Raw genomic sequence first — 19,302 nt, 5'->3', positions numbered from 1 at the left:
GGTGCAGGGACTGACCCTACAGAGCAGGCTCTGCTTCATCAGAGCTCTGGTGCTTTCCCAATTCTCCCCTTGCGTGTGTTGTTTTTGGAGGTGGCTGGGTGATGCTCAAGTCATTTCAAAGCTGGTGACTTGGGGTGCCAGCCCCAGGACCACCTTGGAAGGGATCTGCTGCAGCTCAAGTTCAGCTGTAGCCTATGCCCTACCTGGGGCCACCCGACAGGAGCCACAAAGAAATCCACAGATGGCTGCCACCTGTGCTGTGCTTGAAAGTGCCTTGAGAGGCCAAGCTGTGAACCAAGGCTGACTGCCACTAGTGCCAGGCTTCGGGCTGCTCAGCCAGAGGTACAAGACACATTCAAGCCAGATGCTGCTTGTCTGGGTTCTGCAGACCTTTGAGAGACCCTAGGAAAGTCTACAGCATGAGCTAAGGCAGCCAGTTTGTATGAAAAAGCCACTGGAAGCAGCTTGGGTGTGCCTGAAAGTTGGGTAGGGCAGGGTCTCGAATCATGAGGGCATGGATAATGAACAGCCTTAGCCAGCTTGATGGAGACTCAGATATGGCAGCCATCTGCTTCTGCAAGCAGGGAAGTGGGGAGAGTTCAACAAAGAAACAATGGCCTCAACCAGTTCCTCCATCCAGAAGAAGACTGTTCCTCCAGTCCCTGCCCCAAGCCAGAAAACTCAGTTCACCACCATGTGTCCCTGCCATCTTTCCAGCTGCTGCTCCAATGCTGGAGCTCAGAGCCAGTGATTCTGTCAGTGAGTAAGTCTGTGCATGATCCCTTTAAAAAAAATCCCCTCTGTCTCACTCAGTCACAATCTCTGCTGGCTTTCAAAACCATAAATTATGGCGATATCTGGGCACTGGAACCCTGGGCTGGGGTGGAGCTGGGACCTCTCACTCCTCCGGTGGGGGAGACGTCCACAGCCAAGATAACTCTCCCAATTTTAATGGTCACACACAAGTGTGGGACAAGCCAGTTGTGCATCTCTGCCCTTCCTACCAGTCTCGAGGTGGCTTCTTCTGCATGTTGTTAGTTGTAGGGCTTTGGTTCACAAGATTTTAGGTGATTCTCAATGATGATTGTTTTGTAGTTTAATTGTAATTTTGATGTGGTCATGAGAGAAAGTAAGTACAGCATTTACCTATTGTGCCATCTTGACCAGAACCTCTAGAGAAAGACTTCCAATCAGCCATTTAAAATATATTCAAAGAACTAAATGAAACCATTTCTAAAAAACTAAATGAAAAAGAACAATGTCTAACCAAATAGAGAATATTAATACAATATAGTAATTATTTTTAAAAGAACCAAATAGAAATTCCGGTGTTGAAAAGTGCACTAACTAAAATGCAAAATTCCTTAGAAGTGCTCAACAGCAGATTTGAGCAGACAGAAGAGAAAAACAATGAATTTGAAGGCAGGTCAATTGAGATTATCCAGTGTGAGGAACAAGAAAAAAGAATGAGGGAAAATTAACAGAGCTCCAGGGACCTGTGATATAGTGTACCACAGAAGGAGAATAGAGGAGAGAAAGGTACAGAATGAATATTTTAAGAAATATTTGATGAAATGCATTAATGTGCACATCTAAAAAGTTCAACAAACTCCAAGTAGGAAAAATTCAAACAGATCCACACCTAAACACATCATAACTACACTGTCAAATGACAAAGACAAAAAGTGAATCTTGAAAGCAACAAAAGATAAGTGATTCATCATATACAATATATCCTCAATACAATTTCTCATTAGAAATCATGGAGGCCAGGAAATGACTTGGGGGAAAAATGGCGGCGTGAGGTGAGCCTCTGTAGCGCTCCCCTGGAATTTACAACGAATCGGACAACAATAACTCCACAAAGGACTCCTTGCACAGCAGACAGGCAAGACGAAGAGGCCGACTACTGAATTCACCTCCAGGTGGGTGAATCGCGCGAGCGGGGGAGGAGGGAGAGGAGAAGTGCGGAGACGGAGCCGCGCGGGCGCAGGACACAGACCTAGCTCAGTGCTCGGAGCCCACTGCTCCCGGGAACTACCGCCGCTGCGGGAGAGGGAAGGACTCGGACTGCTAAGGCTCCGCTTACGGCCCACAGGGCTGAGGGGGCAGCATACAAAACCGCTGAACCCAACGCTCGCTCACGGCAGACCTCGGAGCAAAGACTGAGGGAAGAGGGCTGAAATCGGTGGTTTAAGCCCTCACTGCCGAGCGGAGAACGGAAGCCCTAGGCACGGAGACTAGCTGCCCCCTCCCTACTCTCCCAGAGCTCGCCCCGCCCCCACCTGCCCGGTGCTAGAAGCCATAAAGTAGCAGTGTCGGATCAAAGGACAGAACATTTGCTGCTCTGAGAACTGTGGACCGCAGACACAGATCCGCAGCTCAACTAGTTCCGGCAAAGGGGAGGGAGCTGTGGAAGCAGGACTGGCTGTGGTGGTGGTCGCCGCCATTGCTCTGGGCCACCTCTCACAACTCACCCCGCCCCTGGCCCCACCTATCTGGGCGGATCCCTGCAGGAGTAAACAGAACTGCTGAAACAAACGGGCTCTGAATCTGGTGCAGAAAGAGCTTTGGAACTCCAAAAGCTCTTCGCATACCTATCAACCTGTTGCAGAAGACACTCCTGTAGATGTCTAGGAAGAGAAATAGTAAATCAGTGATTGCCATGAATAACCAAGGCAACAAGATAGCTCAGAAAGAAAGTGAAAAGTCTCCAGAAAAGGAACTTAGAGATATGGACCTTTGTGATTTAAATGACAGAGAATTCAAGATCGCAATTCTGAAAAAACTGAACGAGATGCAAGAAAACACAGAAAGGCAGTTTAATGAACTCAGAAACACAATCAAAGAACACCATGAGCATTTTACAAAAGAGATTGAAATCTTGAAAAAGAACCAAATAGAATTTCTGGAGATTAAGAACTCAATAGAAGAAATTAACAATAAAATATCCAGCTTAGGTAGTAGAGTTGACCAGATGGAGGAAAGAATCAGTGACATCGAAGATAGGAACCTGGAATTTACACAGAGGGAAGAAAAAAGAGACTTGAGACTTAAAAGAAATGAAACAACTCTACAAGAACTTTCTGACTCCATCAGAAAGAGCAATATAAGAATAATGGGCATACCAGAAGGAGAAGAAAGAGGGAAGGGAACAGAGAATATATTCAAACAAATCGTCGATGAGAACTTCCCAAACTTGTGGACAGAACTGGATCCTCGAATCCAAGAAGCAAATAGAACACCTAATTACCTCAATCCCAACAGGCCTTCACCAAGGCACATTGTATTGAAGCTGTCTAAAATCAATGACAAAGAAATCATGGAGGCCAGAAGCAGTAGGGTGACATATTCAAAGTACTGGAAGAAAAAGACTGTCAACCAAAAATTCTATACCCAGCAAAGCTACTCTTCAAAAATGAAAGCAAAATTAAGACAGGCCCAAATAAACAAAAATGGAAATTCATCACTAGCAAACTGGTCCTACAATAAATATTAAAGAGAATCCTTCAGGCTGAAATGAAAGGACATTAGACAGTAACTCTAATCCACATGAACAAATAAAGAGCACCAGTAAAGATACCTACATAGGTAAATATAAAAGACAGTATAAATGTAATTTTTGTTTGTAACTCTCTTTTTCTCCTATTGTATGTATAAGACAATTGTATAAAACAATAATTATAAATCTATGTTGATGGGCATACAATGTAGAAAGATGTAATTTCTATGACAACAGCACAAGAGAGGATGGAAATAAATTTGTATAGGAGCAAAGCTTTTGTATGCTATGGAAATCAAGATGGTATTAATGTAAACTAGATTGTTATAAACATGTTAATTGTAACCCTTAGGGAAAACACTAAAAAAATAACTCAAAAAATCTAAAAGGAAAAAAGCATTAAAATGGTATAGACTATGTCCACTTAACACAAAAGGGGGCAGTAATGGTGGAATAGACAGGGGAAATCACGAGACATAAAAAAATAAATAGCAAAATGGCAGATAAGTAATACTTTATTAGTAACTACATTAAATATAAATGGCATTTAAAAAGTCTACATTGGGATAGTAAATAAAAAAAACAAACATGGTCCAACTACCGTGTTTCGCTGAAAATAAGACCTAGCCGGCCCATCAGCTCTAATGCGTCTTTTGGAGCAAAAATTAATATAAGACCGGGTCTTATTTTATATAAGACTGGGTTTCATGTAATATAATACCGGGTCTTATATTAATTTTGGCTCCAAAAGACTCATTAGAGCTGATAGTCTGGCTAGATTTTATTTTCGGGGAAACACGGTATATGCAGTCTACAAGAGACACACTTTACATCCAAAGACACAAATAGGCTGACAATAAAAGTATGAAAAAAAGATACATGATACAAACAATAACCAAAAGAAATCTAGAATGTTTATATTATATAACATATACTTTAAGATAAAAACTGTTACTAGAAACAAAGGACATTTAAAACTGATAAAAGTGATTAATTAAGCAGATATAGCAATTATAAACATAAACGCCCCTAAAAACAGAGTTCCAAAATACATGAAGCAACAGTTGAAAGAATGGAGAAACAGTTCAATGTTAGAGATTTCCATACCCCACTTTCTTTTCTTTTCAGAATTAAAGTGTACTATTTCTTTGTAAAAATGTATCGAGTAGTTAGAACAGTGCTTGCCTTCTTGTCATATAACTTACAATACAGAGTATCTTTCCTATGCCTTGGTAAAGTGTTAATCACCTTTCTAAGTTTGGATCATCTTCCAACATTTTATCCCTTGTACTTTTGATGCCAGGAAATATCTGAGAGTTCCTTTAATGTGATCCCCCACCCCCGACCCCCCCACACACACACGTCACTTCTTCTTGGATATCTTCATCTTTTTTGTCACTTCCCTAATTTATGGCAATAAACTCACCTTTGATAAGTTTCCTTGGTTTTGTATCTTGAGTCTCTAGGATGGCCCCAGTGTCAACATTCCCTAGTTCAGCTATATTTTCTAAACTCCATTTATGTTCAATTTGAATTACACATCCTGCACTATCACTTTTTGTTTCTTTCTTCTCTGCTATTTTTGATAGACAATTCCATGTATTGTCCATTTTTGTAAAATGTCATATGGGTTATCACTGAAAGACAAGAAAGTAACACAACTAAAAACTTTGCTGTCTGTGTATAAACTGAAAAACAGGTGCACAATGACCAATCACCGACAAATTTTGAAAGAAGTGACATGATTGGTAACTGATTGTGGTGCACATATTTATAAAGTGATTTGTGTATTGATGATCTAGCAATGAAGTTTGTACTTCCTGTAAGTACTCACAGTTAATATACCAGGGTAACTAAAATTTGAACCATATTGTTGTAGGGGAATAACCCACTTTCAATAATGGATAGAACAACCAGAAGATCAACCAGAAAAGAGAAGATTTGAACATTATAAACCAACTACTCAACAGATATCTATAGAACACTCTATCCAATAACAGCAGAATATACATTCTTTTAAAGTGCATATGAAACCTTCTCCTGTATAAACCATGTTAGGTCATAAAATAAATCTTAATAATTTTAAAAGTATTTTAATAATGCAAAGTGTGCTCTCCAATCACAATTAAATGAAATTAGAAATTAATAACAAAGTTGGAAAACTCAGAAACATGTGGAAATTAAACAACACTCTTCTACATAATCAATGGGTCAAAGAAGAAATTGTGAAGGAAATTAGAAAATACTTGGAGGTGAATGAAAATGAAAACATAACACCAAAACTTATGGAATACAGTGAAAGTAATGCTTAGAGGTAAATTTATAGCTATGAGTATATTAAAAAAGGTAAAATATCTCAAATCAATAACCTAAGCTAAAGAAAAAGAGGAGCAAGTAAAAGGAAGGAAATAATAGAGATTAGAGTAGAAATAAATAAAACAATGGAAAAATAAAAGAAAATAAGTGAAACCCAAATTTTTAAAAAAAATTTTTTTTAAAAAAAATCAACAAAATTTTTTAAAAAAATCAACAAAATTGACAAAACTTTAGCTCGATAAAAATAAAAAGAGAGAAGATTCAAATTATTAAAATCAGGAATGAAAGGGAGGCACATTATCATCAGCCTCACAGAAATAAAAAGGATTATAAGAAAATATGAATAATCATATGGCAACAACTTAGAAAACCTAGATAAAACGGAAAAATTCCTAGAAAGATGCAAACTACAGAAACTGACTCAAGAAGCCATAGAAAATCTAAATAGACTCATAACAAGTAAATAAGTTGAATCAGTAATAAAAAGACTTCCCATAAAGAAAATCCTAGGACCATATGGCTTCACTGGTGAATTCTACCAAATGTTTTTCTTTTTTTCTCTTTTCTTTCCTTTTCTTTATTGGGGAATGGGAACAGGACTTTATTGGGGAACAGTGTGTACTTCCAGGATTTTTTCCAAGTCAAGTTGCTGTCCTTTCAATCATAGTTGTGGAGGGCACAGCTCAGCTCCAGGTCCAGTTGCCGTTGTTACTTGCAGGGGGCACATCTACCATCCCTTGTGGGAGTCGAACCGGCAACTTTGTGATTCAGAGGACGTGTTCCAACCAACTGAGCCATCCAGGAGGTCAGCAGCAGCTCAGCTCAAGGTGCCGTGTTCAATCTTAGTTGCAGGAGGCGGAGCCTACCATCCCTTGCAGGATTCGAGGAGTTGAACTGGCAACCTTGTGGTTGAGAGCCCACTGGCCCATGTGGGAATCAAACCCACAGCCTTCAGCATTAGGAGCATGTAACTCCAACCGACTGAGCCACCGGGCCAGCCCTCTACCAAATGTTGAAAGAATTACCACCAATTCTTAACAAACTTAAAAAAAAAAAAAAAAAGGGCAACATTTCTCAATTCATTCTGAGGCCAGTATTATCCTGATACCAAAACTAGATAAAGGCATCACAAGAAAACAAAACTATAGACCAATATCTCTTATAAATATAGACACAAAAATCTTCAACAAAATAATTGGAAAATAATACAGCAGCATAAAAAATTTGTACACTGTGACCAAGTGGGATTTATCCCCAAAATGCAAAGTTGGTTTAAAACATGAAAATCAATCAATGTAATACACCATATTAATATAATAAAAGTCAAAAATCACACTATCGTCTCAATAGACAAAGCATTTGATAAAATCATGATAAAACCACTCAACAATCTAGGAATAAAAGGGAGTGTACTTAATCTGATAAAAGACATCTATAACTAATCCACAACTAATAGCATACTTAATGGTGAAAAACTAAAATCTTTCCCCTAAATCAGGAAAAATACAAGAATATTCACTTTCACCACTTCCATTCACATTTTATTGGAGGTTCTAGCTAGAGTGATTAAGTAAGAACAAGAAATAAAAGGCATCTAGATTGAAAAGGAAGAAGTAAAACTGTATTTGCAGATGACATGATCTCATATATAGAAAATGCTCAGAAATCCACAAGAAAACTATTAGAACTCATAAAAAAGTATAAGATTGCAAAATACAAGAACAGTATACAAACATTAATTGTATTTCTATATAGTAGCAATAAACAAGCTGAAAATGAAATTGAAAAAAACAACTTCATTTCCAATAGCATCAAATAGAAAAAATATTTATGAGTAAACTTAACAAAGTGAAAGATTTGTACACTGAAAATTACAAAAGATAATTCAAAGAAATTAGGAAGACCTAAATAAATAGAAAGACATCCCATATTCATGGATTGAAAGACAACATTATTAAGATGACAATACTCCCCAAATTGATATACAGATTCAATACAATCCCTATCAAAATCCTAGCTGGCTCTTTTATTTTTTTATTTTATTTTATTTTAATTTTAAGCAGGACCCATGCGGGTATCGAACCAGCAACCGTGGTGTTATGAGCACCATGCTTTAACCAACTGAGCTAACTGGCCACTCCCTAGCTGGCTCTTTTAAAGAAACTGACAAGCTGATTCTAAAATTCATATGGGAATGCAAGAGACCCAGAATATCCAAAGCAATTTAAAAAAAAAACAAAGTTGGGAGTACTCACACCTCCTGATTTCAAAACTTATCATTTTAGCCTAGTGGAGGTGAAGTGGTATCTTAGTGGTTCTAATTTATATTTCCCTCATGACTAACAATGCTGACCATCACTTCATGTGCTTATGGCCACTTATACATCTTCTTTGGAGAAACGTCTATTCAATCAATTTCTTTGCCCATTTTGTAATTGGGTTATTTGTCTTTATATTATTGAGTTGTAAGAGTACTTTATATATTCTAGATACAGATACTGGACTCTTAATAGGTAGGTGATTTGCATCTATTTTCTCCCATTCTGTGAGTTGTCTTTTCACTTTCTAGTAGTGTCTTTTGAAGCACAGATGTTTTTAATTTTGGTGAGGTCCAATATATCCTTTCTTGTTTGTATTGTTGATGTCATATCTAAAAACCACTGCCTAATCCAAGGTCACAAAGATTTATACCTGTTTTCTTCTAAGATTTTTATAGTTTTAGCTTTTATATTTAGGTCTTTGATCCATTTTGAGATAATTAAAAAAAAATTTTTCAATTACAGTTGACATTCAATATCATATTAGTTTCAGGTATACAACATAATGGTTAGACATTTATATAACTTACAAAGTGACCCCCCATAAGTCTAGTACCCACCAGACACCATACATAGTTATTACAGTATTGACTATATTCCCCATACTGTACTTTACATCACTGTGACTATTTTGTAACTGCCAATTTGTACTTAATCTCTTCACCTTTTTCATCCAGTCCCCCAATCCTCCTCCCATCTGGCAACCATCAGTTTGTTCTGTTTCTATGAGTTTGTTTCTGTTTTGTTTGTTCATTTATTTATGTTTTCTGATTCCACATATAAGTGAAATCACATGGTATTTGTCTTTCCCTGTCTGACTTATTTCTCTTAGCATAATACCCTCTAGGTCCATCCATGTCGCAAATGGTAAGATTTCATTCTTTTTTATGGTCGAGTAATATTCCATTGTATATATGTAACATATCTTCTTTATCCAGTCATCTATCAATGCTTCCATATCTTGGCTATTGTAAATAGCGCTGCAGTGAATATAGGGATGCATATCTCTTTTTGAATTAGTGTTTTGGATTTCTTCAGATAAACACCCATAAGTGGGATTGCTGGGTAATATGGTAGTTACATTTTCAATTTTTTGAGGAACTTCCATACTGTTTTCCATAGTATCTGCACTAATCTGCAATCCCACCAACAGTGTACAAGGGTTCCCTTTTATCCACATCCTTGGCAACACTTATTTGTGAGATAATTTTTGCAAATGGTCTGAAGTACGGGTCCAATTTCATTCTTTTGCAGGTAGATACCCAGTTGTCCCAACCCATTTGTTGAAAAGACTATTCTTTCCCCAACTGAATTGTCATGGCACTCTTAGAAAAAATTAGTTGACCTTAAATATTTGGACTTATTTCTGGAGTCTCAATTCTATTCCATTGTTCTACATGTCTGTCCTTATGCCAGTATCAAAACTAGCTATTAGGTTGGTGCAAAAGTAATTGCGATTTTTGCAATTATTTTTAGTCTTTTAAACCGTACTTTTGCACCAACCTAATATAAATGGCCATAAGCACATGAAATGGTATTCAACATTATTAGTCATGAGGGAAATATAAATTAAAACCATTAAGATACACTTTACCTCCACTAGGATGGCTAAAATTGAAAAGATGGACAATAAAAGTGTTGGTGGGAGGAAGTGGAGAAATTGAAACCTTCATACATTGCTGGTGGGAATGTAAAATGATGCAGCTGCGTTGAAAAATAGTTTGGCAGTTTCTCAAAAAGTTAAACATAGATTTACCATATGACTCAGCAATTCCATTCCTCAGTATATATCATGAGAATTGAAAACAATGTCTACATAAAAAACTTGCACATGGATATTCAAAGCAACATTACTCATAATAACCTCAAAATGAGAACAACCCAAATGTCCATGAACTGATGAATGGATAAACAAAAACTGGTATACCCATTCAATGGAATATTATTTCGCCATGAGAGGAATAAATTACTGACACATGCTACAACATGAATGAATGTTGAAAACAGTATGCTAAGTGAAAGAAGCCAGACACAAAAAGCTACATATTACATGATTCCATTTATGTAAAATGTCTATACCAGACAAATCCACAGAGATAGAAAGCAAATTGGTGGGGGGTAAATGGAGAGTGACTGTTGGTGAGTATGGCGTTTCTTTTGGGGGTGATAAAATGTTCTGGAATTAGATATTGGTGATACTTGCATAACTTTGTGAATATAATCACTGAGTTGTACACTTTTTAAAAAGGTGAATTTTACGTTATATGAATTGTATCTCAATTTTTAAAATACACCTGGAACATTGGAGGTAACTTTTACTAAGATAGGGAAGAATTTGTACATGGTAAATTTCAAATACTGGCTAGACATCCCAGTAGGTTTTTCAAGTAGGCAGTTGGAGATACTAGTCTGCTGCGGTTCAAGGGACAGAGAATGGTTGGAGATATAAATTTGGAAAAAATGAATTAATACATATAAAACACTTAGAATGCTGCCTGGAACATAGTAAGATCTGTAAATGTTAGCTATTATATTTATTTTGTAGGTATAGAGTAATAGCCAATTATTCCAGCACAATTTGTAGAACCCCTTCCTGTCTGATCTGTAATGCCACCTGTTATATACAAATCTCCCATTTAGATTGAGGGTCTATTTTGATAATTGTATTCTTGTAAGTAGGAATTCTTTTAAGGGAGAGTAGATTGGAAGCCAAGACACCTCTCAACTGTTCTCTATACACTTCACAATAACATAAGTGATTCTATGCTTCTGTGTCACCATCGCTACCTAGGGAGAAGTCACCTGGATTCTTTCAGCCTTTCTGAGGGTGCTAGGATAGATAAGATCCTAGGCAGAAAGTTCAGAAAGCTGAATAACATATAGCTGTAGAAAGAAGTTAGAGAATCTCTTAGAGAAAAGAGATTCCATAGGAAATATTTTGAGTCAACTCTCCTTATAATTACGATAAAACATTTTTTACAGGCTTTTTTTTAAAGTGGTGGTAAAACAAACAAAAAGCATGAAATTTACCATCTTGGTAACTATACGAGAAACTTTTTAATAGTCTTTGCATTTGATCTTACCCAAAATCTTCCCAAGGCTGTCTCCTCATAGTTCAACTCCTGGTTCAAACATTATCTTCAAAGAGGACTTCTATCACATGTTTTTAAAAGTCGCCAGTTCCTGCAGTTGAATCCCTTCCTCCCACCTACTCCCTTATACAGTCACACACACAGCAGAGATTATGGGCTGAGTGATGCTACTCTACTTGCAAAAGAGAAAATGGAACTACTCAACTGTCTGGAACCCTGAATCCCTGGGTTCGGGGGTTTTCCTCCACTTTTTTCTTTTTATCAGCTTTATTGAGGTATAATTTTGTCTCGTTTTTTAAAGTGCGCTCCTTTGAGATATTTTCATTCCCTAGAGTATTTACTTCACCTTTTGGATCTCCACTACTACAGGCACCTGTAAGAATTCTCGTTCCTTTTGTTGTTGTTTTTTTTTTCTTTTTCGCCTACATTCCGCAGCCCAACGAACACGTGTGATCTATGTGTCCCGAACTCCCTCAGCCTCGCTCGCCTGTCCTGCCCACCGAAAGTCTGGCCCCTTCTTTTTCCCGGAGCCCCGCCCCTCGGCCCCCTTCCAACCCAGGCCCTACGGATCTCGCCCTTCCTCCAACGTGCCCCCCCCAACCCCCAATATCTCGCGAGAGGTGAGCGCGCCTGGCCGGACGAGAGGAAAGTGTCTGCTCCGCTGAGGGGGGAAAGAAGGAGCTGGAGACAGATTGTGGGACCGAGCGCGGGCGGGCGGGAGGCGACGGAGCTACCAGCGGGTGAGTCCTGTTAACATTAACTAGTCCATGATGTGACGGGAGTCTCCCCTTCAACTCTGGCCAGTCCCAGTGTCCCAGGCCGGGGTCTCCCCTCCCAGTCTGTTGGACGGGGGCGCTGAGGCGGTGGCCGGGCCCTGTCTGAGGAAGAGGGTGGGGCATGGACTAATGCTGACCAATAAGAGAGAAGGAAGCTACGATTGGCGGCGATGAGCACTAATAGGAGATCGTCTTTACCTTGCGGAGTGCCGCCCCTCTTCTCTCCCTCCTCCCGCCTCCTTCCTTTGGGGGGAAGGCGGGGCCAGAGGCCTGAAGTGTGGGGAGAACTTGGGGTAAGTAGCCCCGGGGGGCACAGGGCGTGGCAAGAAGAGGGGAGTTGAATCCTGAGGGAATGGAAGTCTAGTGTAGCCTAATGGAAGGATCAAGGAATGGGGTGGAATGGGAGAAAGGGGAGGGGTACTAAACTGGCTGTAGATCCAGGGCTTCTCAAAGAGTGGTAACCCCAATCATTGGCACTGGAAGAAGCAGGGGTAATAGGTAGGAGGTAGGGATGAGTAGGTGAAAAACTCATGGCGTTGGGTTTGACTGGAAAGATAGGTAGGGGTGGATCCTTGGAAATGAGAGCCATGGCATTTCGATTGAATTATAAAAGAGAGTATTAGGGACATGATATCAGAAAAAGTAAGGATTTGGAAAAAATTAAGTGAATGAGTTTAGGAAGACTTAACAGGGGTGTGCTTAGTAGCCAAAAGGCGTCACTTTGAGAAGGGCATGGGGGAATCCAGTGGTGTAAGGGGGGTGTTTGGAAAGGAGATGGCTGATATGTGCAGGTCTGGAGCCTAATCCGAAGAAACTTGGGATATTGATTTAGGGCTTTTTTGTGGATATGGCACCCAGTCTGGTGACCAGCCTGCAAGAATGCTGGATAGGGGTAGAGAAGGAGAAAAGTAGAACACTTTCATCACGTCTACTCTGATTTCCTTTTTCCCTCCCTTCCTCTTGCCACACTTCATCTCCTCCTAACTCAGGGATGGGGTCTTGGGACTTAAGCAGTCCAAGTGAGAGCCCCATAGGGAGTTATATGCTGCTCTGAATTGCTTGTTATGTTCTCTGACTGGGGTGTTTACTACCCAGGGCACCTCCTACCCAGATTCCCGTGTTGCTACTTTCCTAACTTTAAAAGTTTGTTTTCTACTTAACAGGAGTGTTTTAGTATCTCTGAGGGTTGTGTCATAATAAGTGTAGGTTTGTGGGGTGTGCAGTTTTCTCAAGCTCACTTCATTCCTGTGTTTAAAAACTTTGCAATAGTGTAATTCTTGTAGAGACATCGGTCTTTATAGGTATTCTAAGCACAGAAAAAATATACTGAACTGAAGTTTATTTTGTTAAATGTGTGTTTACCCACTCATATTCTTGAAGAATTGTTAAATGGATGGTTGCAGTTAGTTTCTGTAGCATATATTTTTAAATGGTGTAAATAAAATGGACACATATTTCAGGAAAGTGAACAATTTTCAGTTTCTTCCTCTGTGTCCAGACCCAGAAGCTAATGATATGTCATAATATCTTAGGGTTAGGGCTGGGGAAATCAAATATAATTCGTACTTAAACATGGAGGATGTAAGGTAAGTGGAGACTATTGCGAAATGTAACATGACTGTAAGAAAAGAAACTAAAGAAAAGTTTGGCAGCTATACTAAGTAGTCTTACCAGTTTGTTCTTAATTCTGTACAGAAAAATGACAAGCAAGCCTTTTGCCCTTTGATAGTTGTGTATTATTTAATAATGAATTAAACTAATACAGCGAATTAATGCATAACATCTTTGCTATTGCATAGGTTTATCTTTTACATTTCTTCTCTTTTCCTTTTCCTTTTGAGAAGCAAAATAATGTCTGAAATACTAGTAAAGCTGTTACATGAAGAGAGACCAGAATATGTTGCTTTGTATTAACCTTTGGTTTTCAGCAACCATTGCAGCTTTTTCTCCTGGCCAGGAAGTTGCCCCTGCAGCACACTGAGACCAATTAATTACTGGTCCTTTAGCATTACTTACTGAATTGGGTTGCAGTTTTTCACATTCAGAGCATTCCTATTGGACATTCAGACATTTCACAGTTTGCCTGGCAGCAGCACACACACACACACAAATCCAATGAGATAGCAAAGTGCCTTGTTTTATTCTTCCATCCAAGATATAGAGTTTGTGATGGCTCTGACTTGGGCTTTATTAAATGCAAGATTATTTTTTTCTCATTAGTGTTAAACACATAGCAGAAAGCCTAGAGAGTGCTCATTGTTAAATTTGTGGGTCAGAGATTACATCCTGTGATAGTTTCAGTGTTGTAATTTTTAAGCATTTTTGTTTACCATTGCTTTGAAATGTTAATGGATACCGTTACTGTATCTTTTTTCTTTTTCCTTTACCCACTTCCAATCCAAAATGAAACTAGTTTTTTCAACCAACTCTTAAGCTACTATTTTGTCTCAAGTAAAGTCCCTGGCTCTGTCTGAACACAGCTGCCCTGAAGATCTCACAAGTTATTGTTTTGTGCATGTCAAGACTGAGTTTTTCCTAGGCTGCAGTACGGAGGAGTCAGTATTACTGCAGCCTCCTATCCACGTCTGACAAGGAGGAGCCTTCTCCTTGCGAGGAAGTTTTGGGTGGAGCAAATACCATTGCCATATAAATGTCTAATAAAGACAGTCCTCTTCTTGAGACTAGTTGGCAGGCTGACATATAATTGTCCCTTACTCCTTGATAAACTAAAGTTAAGGTACAGATGTTTCTTTGAGAAAAACAAATACAACATTCGTTTAAAAAGAGAATGCATTAATCCTTTTGTGGTTTTCTCTGAAAATGTTACTATTATTTTAGAGTTCATGAAGTCTTCCATTTCTTTAGAAATATGTCAGAGAAAACAATTTTTAAGTTTCTCGTTTTTGAACGTTGCCTTCCCCTCACAGGCTTCTTTTGGGATCAAGTATAGTCATGAAATGTGAAAAGGGATCATATTTGGAATTCCTGAGGGATGGTCTTTTAACTTCGAATGCTGTAAGGAAAAGATCCTCACTTTACAGATACCTTGTCCCATTTTGGAGCTCTACTTTTAGAACATTCTTTACATTGTGCTGAAGCTCTTTAGTTCTGCTATCTAAAGCTATAATAAATAAACCTAATTCCTGTCAACATGTAGCCCTTCAAACATTTGATGACAGTTATGTCTTGTTAAGGCTTCTGTTACTGGAGTAAATATCCCAAGTTCTTTCAGCCATTCCTTAAATGACATTTTTAATGAAGTTCAGGCCCCTCATCAACTTAGCTGCATAAGTTTTTAGGGCTTCTTATCTAGAGCTGTATATAACATCTCAGATAGAATCTGATCAATACAAAACGTACAAGGGAAAGTAGCCTTTTTCTTTTTTTCTTTTTTCTACCCTATACCTCTGTTCTTAAAACCTAAGATCACACTAATTTATGTAATTGATTTTTTAAATGTAATTGAGGACTTTACATTTATCCTTGTAATTGTCATCTTGTTAGTTTGGGCTTATTGTTTTAGCTTGATAATGTAATTTAGCCTCTTGGGCATTCCTCATATCTTTGTGTCACTGATAGATAAATTTGATAAACACAACATAATAAACATAACACCTATGTTTTTGTTTTAGGACACTGGTAAACACATATAGGAGTGGGGCAACGTTATAATACCAACACACTATTATTAATTAGGTTGATATTAATCCATTATTCAACCTTTTGGGTAAAATTCAGTTGTGAATCCACCTACTGTTTTATTATGTAACCTATATTTCCTATAAAGTATTAAGTGATACCTTGTTGAAATCTAAATATACTCTGTTTCTGACTTATTCCTGAGCTCCTAGGCTAGAGACCCTGTCAAAAAGAAAATGAAGTTAAGACATTAGTTATTGTTTAGCTATCCTATGCTAGTGTTTATACATCACTACATTACTTGCCAGTTTTTCATAAGCCATCTATTTAATAATTCACTTTATAATCTTCTTGGGAAACAATATTTCATCAGTTTGTAATTTCCGGACTCCACCTCCTCTGCCCCCTATTTCTTTTAAGTATGATTTGCCCCCCATTTCCAAGACTTCTGGTCCTGCTCTCCCCATTTTTTAAATGGGTATAGAACAATTAACAGTGTGTCTTTATAGTTGCATGCTTTTTGTCATCAGATGAAATTCTATTTTGGAAACTATTTTAGGAAGGAACGTTATTCTCTGAACATTTTAAGTCACATATTAAAGGATTAAACTATTGTCCATATAACAGTTATATTGTAGTTTTCCGTAATATTGACATCTCCACCTTAGACCTAACTTCGTTTTCGGTTTGGAATAAAAACCTACACTACCTGTTAAAAAAAATGCACACACAATTGTCATTTATAATTATAGTTTATTGGTATGGTGATCTAAGTCTGTCAGGCTATGTGCTGTAGGTGAAGTGGTGCTACAAATAAGAACATCAGACACATCTCTAAGGATTAAGACTTTTTGTTGGCAGCTACAGCTTTTCTATGTTAATTTTAGAAGTGATAGTTGGATTTATGTTTGAGCAATTTTAGCTGATAAATGCATTTTTTAAAGCACCTTCCTCTTTTGGGGTTTTAATTTTTACTTTCGTTTTTAGAAAATTGCAAATTGTGAATGTAAATGTTTGTGTGGAATAAAGTAGCATGCTTTTAGGGACAAGATACACTTTCTTTCTCATCCATCTGAGATTGTTTAATTATGAATTCTCCTGAAAAGCAGAAGGATGGACTTCATGACCCCTCAAGGTCCTTTCCATTCCCAACATTCATAAATAGAAGCTCAGATTCAAGGAACTTACTATTGAAGAATCAGGAAGAAAAATAGACTGTAAATAAAATGAAATTGAAATGGTTCTACTGACCCACTGGGAATGGATAAACAAAGAGTAAGGAACATAAATGACTAGAAATAATAACTCTTTTGAGCCAAAAACAAAACAAAAATCATCAACAACAAATATTTTGCATTGAGTCATTTTTCATGTCTTAAAATATTTTATCATGACATTTTCTCTTCAGAATTTCCCTGGTGGACACTTTGTGTTGAAAGAATGTTGTTGTTGTTTTTCTGTTAAATCATAGTGTTTTGTTTGTTTTCCTTTGCTCGTTTGTCCTTTTGTTCAGAAACTTTTAAAATCTGAATAATATACTCCCTGCCTATAGCTAAATTCAGTTCAGTTTGAAAGTAAACAGATATTGTGTATGGCTTTCTTGGAGAGGAAGGAAGAGTGTTACAATTCAGGAAGTTTTTATGAAAAGATAAATTTATCTAATTTAAAAGCTTTGTAGGCAGACGTCTAGGAAAGATTCACGATTAAGCCAAAGGTGAATTACTACATTAGTCTTATGAGGGATGTAAGGATTCTTAATAGAACAAAACTCATTACAAATTCATGACTTCACTTTGTTAGCTTTTTTCATCTTTGGGTAATTTTAATCCTAAATATTCTCATACGTTTGAAACCCAAGTGTGCAAAAAGTTTCTCTTTTCTATTCAATACTGCATTTATCTTTAATAAATATCAACTTATGAAAGTCTAACAGGAGCCAAGATTTAGCTTAAAAAGTCACTTTGTGAGCTTGTGTCTCGGACCTCTATGGGGACAGGGTTGTTCTGCCGTAGCCCCACCTTCTCACAAAACCCAACTTGCTTTCTTTGAGTGGATTACTTATTAATATCTTCTTATCTGGTATAGTGCTTCTTTCTGACATAGTGGAGAGAGGAGATATATATGCTAAATTGGTCAAATTTTATTTGGGGCTCAAAATTTACTATGCAGTAGAAAAATGACATTTTTCTCAGATTAAAAAAATAAAGCATGAGCATTTTTTTTTGAAACAGGAATATGCCTGACTATAAAAACAGGAAAATTTATTGAATATAACATATTATTGCTGTAAATGATTTGTGTTGGCACCAAATTTCTTGCCAGTAATGTTTATTTAAGCTTTATCAAACTTGAGTAACACCATGTTGGTTTTATTTAACATGGTTTTTCTGGTATTTCTGGTACTAACGTCTCCTGTAGCACCATTTTCTTTATTTTTTAAAGTTTTAGTCAAGCAGTAGTTTGCTAATATTTTGTACATCTATGTTTGGGATTTGTTTTAGAGATCATACTTTATCTGAAAATGAGTAGGAAAAAAAACACATTAGATTTTGACAGCCTACAGTTTCCAGGAAATTTTCTACTTCTAAAATGTGTATTGAGACCAAACATAGGTGTAATGTTTTTTATTTATTTCTAACTCTGCTTCCTGCTGTCACTTTACAAGTTGTTGCTTCTTTGTTTTTACTTTATTAACCTTTCTAAGATAGCTCAAAATAGTTCCTTGAATCCTCCAAAAGCCTAGAGAGACTTAAAGCTCTAGTCAAGTAGTTGCCTATATGAAGCTGCTTCCAGATAGATTCTAAGCTTTGGCCATGTGTTGCCTAACTTATGATTCAGTCTAATTCTCACTCCCATCTGTTTTCAGTCGTTTGCTACAAAACTATTTGGTCTATTTAAGCTGGCTCCTTTCTTTAAAACCTGTCTCTGCATGTCTGAGCCTGAAATCCAGAAATTATTTTTAACCTTCTCTTTGATTGATCAATCCACAGTACTCTACTTTTTTTGTATTTCTTAAAGCAGTGGGTCTCAAACTAGTTTTAGTCTCAGTACCCACGCCTTTATACTCTTAAAAATTGAGGACTCCAAAGAGTTTTGTTTATCTTGGTTATATCTATTGATATTTAGCATATTTGAAATTAAAATGGAGAAATTTTTAAAATATGCATTTTAAAATAACAACTTAAATAGTTGTGTATATAGTTTCAAAAAATTAAGGGAAGAGCTTCAAATCGCTTTAATGTCTGGCTTAATGGAAAACAGCTGGATACTCATATCTGCTTCTGCATTCAATCTGTTACAATATGTTGTTTTAGTTGAAGTCTATGAGGAAAACCTGGGCTCACACAGATGTGTAATAGGATAAGGAAAGATTCTTTTTCAGATAATTTTAGATAGTCTTTCTTCTTTGATACTACACCAAAACCCTAAAAGTGATAGTTTCTTAAAGGTTAGCTCTTATGTAGAATCTGAAACCACATCTGTAAACTTTTAATACTTTATTATATTAAAATGCATTGGCCTGTCTTGCCCTTTGAATAGATCTTTTACCCCTGAGGATTTGAATATCCATGAACCCTCTAAAAGGGTCTCGGGATGTGTAGGGACCCTGGGAGTCCACTTTGAGAACTGCTGCCTTATAATACCAAACTTGAAAAATA

At 37.4% G+C, this 19,302-nt stretch overlaps 1 protein-coding gene across 7 annotated transcripts in view; it reads left to right on the top strand.

The window, feature by feature from the left end:
• The first annotated feature begins 11,834 nt into the window (after window positions 1-11,834).
• The window catches only part of LOC308501649 (cyclic AMP-dependent transcription factor ATF-7), a 76,508-nt gene continuing 69,040 nt past the window's right edge, over window positions 11,835-19,302 (top strand). For 2 of the 7 annotated variants that reach the window (XM_081058326.1, XM_081058325.1), the window contains exon 1: window positions 11,842-11,968. The gene's annotated coding sequence lies outside the window, so the exon portion shown is untranslated. Of the gene's footprint in view, window positions 12,298-19,302 lie in introns of all 7 variants that reach the window. The other 5 variants (XM_081058330.1, XM_081058328.1, XM_081058329.1 and 2 more) reach the window with 4 other exon arrangements.

Source organism: Rhinolophus hipposideros (assembly GCF_964194185.1).
Source record: "Rhinolophus hipposideros genome assembly, chromosome: 9".
Taxonomy (NCBI): Eukaryota; Metazoa; Chordata; class Mammalia; order Chiroptera; family Rhinolophidae; genus Rhinolophus; species Rhinolophus hipposideros.
This window is presented reverse-complemented; position numbering and strand designations above follow the sequence as displayed.